We start from the raw sequence: 8,266 nt of genomic DNA, 5'->3' as shown, positions 1-8,266 counted from the left end.
TTTCCTATCATTATCCTGAATTCTTTTTCAGGTAGTTTGCCTATTTCCTCTTCATTATTCAGACTTCTGTGTTTCTAGTTTGTTCCTTCATTTGTACAGTATTTCTCTGCCTCATTATTTTTTAAAACTTACTGTGTTTGAGGTCTTTTCCATCTTAAAGGTTGAATTTTTTCTTCCTTTTTGTTTCTCACCAATGGTTTGTGTAAGCTTCATATAGGGTGAGATTTATGCTAAGATTTTTTTTCCCCCTCATAGGAAAAGGAGTACGTCAAGGCTGTATATTGTCACCCTGCTTATTTAACTTATATGCAGAGTACATCTTGAGAAATGCTGGACTGGAAGAAACAAAAGCTGGAATCAAGATTGCCGGGAGAAATATCAATAACCTCAGATATGCAGATAACACCACCCTTATGGCAGAAAGTGAAGAGGAACTAAAAAGCCTCTTGATGAAAGTGAAAGAGAAGAGTGAAAAAGTTGGCTTAAAGCTCAACATTCAGAAAACGAAGATCATGGCATCTGGTCCCATCACTTCATGGGAAATAGGTGGGGAAACAGTAGAAACCGTGTCAGGCTTTAATTTGGGGGGCTCCAAAATCACTGCAGATGGTGACTGCAGCCATGAAATTAAAAGACTTTTACTTCTTGGAAGAAAAGTTATCACCAACCTAGATAGTGTATTCAAAAGCAGAGACATTACTTTGCCAACTAAAGTCCATCTAGTCAAGGCTATGGTTTTTCCAGTAGTCATGTATGGATGTGAGAGTTGGACTGTGAAGAAGGCTGAGCGCCAAAGAATTGATGCGTTTGAGCTGTGGTGTTGTAGAAGACTCTTGAGAGTCCCTTGGACTGCAAGGAGATCCAACCAGTCCATTCTGAAGGAGATAAGCCCTGGGATTTCTTTGGAAGGAATGATGCTAAAGCTGAAGCTCCAGTACTTTGGCCACCTCATGCGAAGAGTCGATTCATTGGAAAAGACTCTGATGCTGGGAGGGATTTGGGGCAGGAGGAGAAGGGGATGACAGAGGATGAGATGGCTGGATGGCATCACGGACTCGATGGACGTGTGTCTGAGTGAACTCCAGGAGATGGTGATGGACAGGGAGGCCTGGCGTGCTGTGATTCATGGGGTCGCAAAGAGTCAGACACGACTGAGTGACTGAACTGAACTGAAATGATGTGAAAGCTTGAGTGAGGAGGTAATCCTGTCTATTGATGATTGGGTTTGTATTTTTGTTTTGTTCGTTGTTTTGGTTAGCTGTCCTGCACAAGGTGCTACTGGTGGTTTAGTGATGCCAGGTTTGTATCCAAGTGGTTTCCTTTGTGGGAGTCTCACTATTTGATAGTCCCTATGATTAATTCTCTGGTAGTCCACATCTTGGAGTCAATTCTTCCACTCCAAAGGCTCAGGGCTTCCCCTCTGGTCAGGAACGAAGATTCCACAAGTGGTTTGTTATGGCATTAAGTGAGATTAAAACACATATCCAAAAATAAGAAACCAAAGAGGAACCCCACACAAATGGCGGTTACAAAATTGGACAAATAATAATTAAAATAATGGAATATACATATATACATATATATCCTTAAGCAAAACCAAATAAGCCCAACAAAAGTATAGTACAATATGTTGACCCAACAAACAAAGGAAACCAAAAATTATGTCTACCAGCTAAAAACAAAACTGACTAAAGCACAAACTGGAAAGAAATACTAAAGCAAGGTGTCAAGTGGAGAATAAAGCAATGAAAATAAAACTAGCAAATATGCTGAGAGAAAAGGAAGGAAAGAAATAAAGAATAGATATGCAAACGAAGATTTATATACATTAAAGATGAACTGTAAGGGGAAAGGACAGTAGGACACAAAGGAATATGCAGATTACATGATAATAGGCTTAAAAGTTAAAAAAATTTTTAAAAAAGGAAAGCTACACAAAACTACAAATCTCAACAAAGAGACAGGTTTATTCCAAAAACGACAAGTGTGACTGAAAAAAAAAAAAAACACCTCAAAAACTTAAGTAGATTTCATAGTGCCAATGAAATTGACAGCTACAAAAGTGGGGAGTTTCTTGAGTCACTGCTGTCTGGGTTCTTTCTCTTGCTCAGAGTCACAGTGCAACTCATCTTCCTCAGTTCAGTCACTCAGTCATGTCTGACTGTTTGTGACCCCATGAACCACAGCATGCCAGGCCTTGCTGTCCATCAGCAACCCCTGGAATCTACCCAAATCCATGTTCATTGAGCCGATGATGCCATCCAACCATCTCATCCTCAGTCAGCCCCTTCTCCTCCTGCCTTCAATCTTTCCCAGCATCAGGGTCTTTTCCAATGAGTCAACCCTTCACATCAGGTGGTCAAAGTATTGGAGTTTCAGCTTCATCAGTCCTTCCAATGAACACCCAGGACTGATCTCCTTTAGGATGGACTGATTGGATCTCCTTGCAATCCAAGGAACTCTCAAGAATCTTCTCCAACACCACACTTCAAAAGCATCAATTCTTTGGTGCTCAGCTTTCTTTATAGTTCAATTCTCACATCCACACATGACTACTGGAAAAACCATAGCCTTGACTAGACTGACCTTTGTGGACAAAGTAATGTCTCTGCTTTTTAATATGCTGCATAGGTTGGCCATAACTTTCCTTCCAAGGAGTAAGCATTCACCATCTGCAGTGACTTTGGAGCACCCCCCCCCCCCCCCAAGTAAAGTCAGCCACTGTTTCTCCACCTATTTGCCATGACGTGATGGGACCAGATGCCATGATCTTAGTTTTCTAAATGTTGAGCTTTAAGCCAACTTTTTCACTCTTCTCTTTCACTTTCAACAAGAGGCTCTTTAGTTCTTCAGTTTCGGCCATAAGTGTGCTGTCATCGGCATATCTGAGGTTATTGATATTTCTCCTGGCAATCTTGATTCCAGCTTGTGCTTCCTCTAGTCCAGCATTTCTCATGATGTACTCTGCATATAAGTTAAATAAGCAGGGTGACAATATACAGCCTTGATGTAGTCCTTTTCCTATATGGAACCAGTTTGTTGTTCCATGTCCAGTTCTGTATTATCTTGTCCTAAATGGTGGCATATTTTCTAGCCAGTACAGGGTTAATTTGTTCTTGGGGGTGTGAAAAATCAAAGATTTTACTAAGGTAATTTTTTCAAAGTGACTATTAGTATGATCAAAACAACAGAAAGTTTTTAGGAAAAAAGAAATACAAAGAGAGGTCAGGTTTGGTACAGAACACTTTTTCTAAACTGTCCGTCTATCTTCCTGTGGTGCTGTCTATACTTATATACTTACCCACCTGGGGAGGACTTGAACAGACTCCATTTGGGGGGTCTTTGGGAGGAAGGAGAAGGCAGCCTGCAGGAGAGCCTGTCACATTTCACAGACTGTATTCATATGCAGGGGAGATGATGTGATCACCTGACATACTGCATAAAGAGATGACTTACTGTTTAAACAGACCCTAACCTCATCTGCAGTATTAAGAATACTATTTAGAACTTAAGTTGAGTGACAGGACCAAAAAAAAGAAAGAAAGAAGGAAAGAAATGAAGCTACCTCACTCCACACTAGAAAACTGAAAGAACAAATATTCAGACAAGGGCTTTGAAAACAGAGGGCTTCTCTGGTGGCTCTGCTGGTAAAGAATCCACCTCCAATGTGGGAGACCTGGGTTCAATCCCTGGGTTGGGAAGACCTCCTGGAGAAGGGAAAGCGTACCTACTCCAGTTTCTTGGCCTGGAGAATTCCATCGACTCTATAGTCCATAGGGTTTCAAAGAGTCTGACAGGTCTGAGCAACTTTCACTTTGAAAAATAGAATGGTAGGGGAAGAGTAATGCTACAATGTATTAAAAGTTATCTGAGGGCTGAGGACTAAGAGAGTGAAGTAGCAGGCTCCTGAACCTCCCCTCCTGCCATGGACACACTGCAAAGACCACTACACATCAAGGTTTTTTTTTTGTTTGTTTGTTTTGAAAGAAAAGACTGAGATACTCTTACACATCTAGTGGACAAGAGAATATCCCCATTGAAACAAGCAGAGAAGGCTCAGATTTCCCATAAACCCTAACTCTGGCATAACACCCCACAATCCAGTGGGCATGCCCACCTCGAGAGTTCACTCTGAAGAGCAAGGTGTTCAGACCCTATAGCTAGCACCCCATTTTTTATGACATCCGCTTCTGGAGCAGACTGGGTCCCAGACACCCAGTTTTAGGACTTGGGTCCAAGAAATCCACAAGACTGTGACAGCCAGTTCTTACCCAGCCCTAGAGGATTCACCAACTCCTAGTCTTTCCCTGAAAAGGGTCTATATATACGTTAAAAGGCTACCTACAGTTACTCTTCTAATTTAGGACAGAGGGAACTGTCATCTTCCCAGGGCCCAAGGATCCTCTGCATCCTTGCTTGGCCTGTTTCACTTACCATTGTTTCCAGGGAGAAGCCGGTACACACATCTGTGCTCTAGAATCAGCACCTGCCACCCAGGGGAAACATCCCCAGACTGTCTGGCTCTGACAGCCACCAGGGCTGGCATTCACAAGGGCCTACAGGATGCAACAGCCAATTCTCACCAGGCAATGGAGCACCCCTGCAGCTATACACCCAGGCCAAGTGCAGAGGGAACAGGCAAAACTCCTTAGCCCCCAGTTTATTCAAGGGCCTGACTGCCCACTTTTCCAGCTGCCATCTGAGGGTTCAGTTTCTCAGCCTGTATCTACATGCTGACTGTGGTCTTTCCTACTGCCATATTTCCATACAGTCTTGACAACAAACTCAACTACTAAGAAGCACCAAGAACAAAGAAGGTAGCTTGTACTACCATGAAGGTTTGAGAAGCAAACAAAAGCTTGGGCTGGGCTGACTGAAAAAGTTCTTCTGCAGTAGACCTCCTGCAGAAGACCACTCTGTTGAGACTGGGAGAGATGGCGGTTTTATCTAATGTACAGAAACCAACACAGACAAGGAAACTGAAGAAACAACACACTATGTTTCAAATGACTCAAATTCCAGAAATAGACTTTAATGATATGGAAATAAGTGACTCACCTGAGAGTTCAGGGTAACAGGCATACAGGGGCTCACTGAAATCAGAAAAATGATGCATGAACAAAGTGAGAATTTCAAAGAAAATATCTAAAAGCACCAAACAAATCACATAGCCAATTCAAAAGAATGATTCAACAACACACTTGATCAAGCAAATGGATAAGTAAATTTGAAGACAGGTCATTGGAATTTATACAGTTAGAGGAGCAGAAAAAGAATAAAGAAAATTTAAGGAACTTACAAGACACCATCAGGTAAAACATTTATACACATTATAAAGGTTGATGAAGGAGACTAGAAAGGGGCAGAACATTTATTGAACAAATAATGGCTGAAAACTTCCCTAACATGGGGAAGGAAACAATTATCCAGATTCAGAAAGTCCATGTATTTCCCCCTCAAAATGAATCCCAAGACAGAAACAGTGAGACACAATATATTTTGTTCATTTGACTGCAGCAAAGTGCATGCAGGATCTTATTTCATGGAACAGGGATTGAACCCACACTCTCTGAAGTAGAAGCATGGAATCTTAACCTCTGGACTTCCAGGGAAGTCACCAGTAATTTTGTATTGTCAAAACTACACACCAGAGAATCTGAAAAGCACCAAGAGAAAACTTGGTATAGACAATGGAATTCCTATAAGATGATAGCAGAAACTGTACAAGTGAGAGGATACTGAAATGACATATCAAATGTTCAAAGAGAAAAACTTCCAACCAAGGACACTATACCCAGTGAAGTTGTCCCTCACAGCTAAAGTGAGAGAGATTTCCTGATAAGCAAAATCTCAGTTCAGTTCAGTCGCTTAGTCGTGTTTGACTGTTTGCAACCCCATGAATTGCAGCATGCCAGGCCTCACTCAGACTCACATCCATCGAGTCAGTGATGCCATCCAGCCATCGCATCCTCTGTCGTCCCCTTCTCCTCCTGCCCACAATCCCTCCCAGCATCAGAGTCTTTTTCAGTGAGTCAACTCTTCACGTGAGATAGCCACAGTACTGGAGTTTCAGCTTAATCATTCCTTCCAAAGAACACCCAGGACTGATCTCTAATGGACTGGTTTGATCTCCTTGCAGTCCAAGGGACTTTCAAGAGTCTTCTCCAACACCACAGTTTAAAATTTCTTCACAGTCCAACTCTTACATCCATACACAACCACTGGAAAAACCACAGCCTTGACTAGATGGACCTTTGTTGGCAAAGTAATGTCTCTGCTTTTGAATATGCTATCTAGGTTGGTCATAACTTTCCTTCCAAGGAGTAAGCATCTCTTAATTTCATGGCTAGAGTTAATCACCACCAGAGCAATCTTACAAGAAATGTTAAAGGAAGTTCTTCAAGCTAAAATGAAAAGATGTTAATTACTGACTGGAAAACCTACCAAAGTACACAACTCTCTGGTAAAGGTAAATACATAGTTAAACTCAAAATGCTCTAATGTTGTAATTTAGTTCAGTTAAGTCACTCAGTCATGTCCGACTCTTTGTGACCCCATATACTGCAGCACACCAGGCCTCTGTGTCCATCACCAACTCCTGGAGTTTACCCAAACTCATATCCTTTGAGTCGGTGATGCCATCCAGCCATCTCATTCTCTGTCGTCCCCTTCTCCTCCTGTCCTCAGTCTTTCCCAGCATCAGGGTCTTTTCCAATGAGTCAGCTCTTTGCACCAGGTGGCCAAAGTACTGGGGTTTCAGCTTCAACATCAGTCCTTCCACTGAACACCCAGGACTGATCTCCTTTAGGATGGACTGGTTGGATTTCCTTGCAGTCCAAGGAACTCTCAAAAGTCTTCTCCAACACCATACTTCAAAAGCATCAATTCTTCTGCACTCAGCTTGCTTTATAGCCCAACTCTCACATCCATACTTGACTACTGGAAAAACCATAGCCTTGAAGAGACAGACCTTTGTTGGCAAAGTAAAGTCTCTGCTTTTTAATATGCTGTCTAGGTTGGTCATAACTTTTCTTCCAAAGAATAAGTGTCTTTTAATTTCATGGCTGCAGTCACCATCTGCAGTGATTTTGGAGTGACCCAAAAGAAAGTCAGTCACTGTTTCCCCATCTATTTGCCATGAACTGATGGGACCGGATGCCATGATCTTAGTTTTCTGAATGTTTAGCATTAAGCCAACTTCTTCACTTTCTTCTTTCACCTTCATCAAGAGTCTCTTTAGTTCTTCTTCACTCTCTCCCATAAGGGTGGTGTCATCTGCATAGCTGACGTTATTGATGTTTCTCCTGGCAATCTTGATTCCAGATTGTGCCTCCTCCAGCCCAGTATTTCTCATAATGTACTCTGCATAGAAGTAAAATAAGCAGGGTGACAATATACAGCCTTGATGTAGTCCTTTTCCTATATGGAACTAGTCTGTTTTTCCATGTTTAGTTCTAACTGTTGCTTCCTGACCTGCATACAGATTTCTCAAGAGACAGGTCAGGTTGTCTGGTATTACTCTCTCTTTCAGAATTGTCCACAGTATATTGTGATTTACACAATCAAAGGCTCTGACATAGTCAATAAAGCAGAAATAGATGTTTTTCTGGAACTCTCTTGCTTTTTCCATGATCCAGCAGATGTTGGCAACTTGATCTCTGGTTCCTCTGCCTTTTCTAAAGCCAGCCTGAACATATGGAAGTTCACAGTTTACATATTGCTGAAGCCTGGCTTGGAGAATTTTGAGCATTACTTTGCTAGTGTGTCAGATGAGTACAATTCCTGGTAGTTTGAACGTTCTTTGGCATTTCCTTTCTTTGGGATAGGAATGAAAACTGACCTTTTCCAGTCCTGTGGCCACTGCTGAGTCTTCCAAATTTGCTGGCATATTGAGTGCAGCACTTTAACAGCATCATCTTTAAGGATCTGAAATAGCTCAACTGGAATTCCATCACCTCCACTAGCTTTGTTGATAGTGATGCCAAGGCCCACTTGACTTCACATTCCAGGATGTCTGGCTCTAGGTGAGTGATCACATCATCATGATTATCTGGATCGTGAAGATCTTTTTTGTACAGTTCTTCTGTGTATTTCTGCCACCTCTTCTTAATATCTTCTGCTACTGTTAGGTCCATACCATTTCTGTCCTTTATCGAGCCCATCTTTGCATGAAATGTTCCCTTGCTATTTCTAATTTTCTTGAAGAAATCTCTAGTCTTTCCCATTCTATTATTTTCCTCTGTTTCTTTGCACTCATCACTGAGAA

This window comes from Capra hircus, unplaced genomic scaffold (genome assembly GCF_001704415.2).
Source record: "Capra hircus breed San Clemente unplaced genomic scaffold, ASM170441v1, whole genome shotgun sequence".
Classification (NCBI taxonomy): Eukaryota; Metazoa; Chordata; class Mammalia; order Artiodactyla; family Bovidae; genus Capra; species Capra hircus.
The sequence above is the reverse complement of the archived record's forward strand: the minus strand, read 5'-3'. Positions refer to the sequence as shown.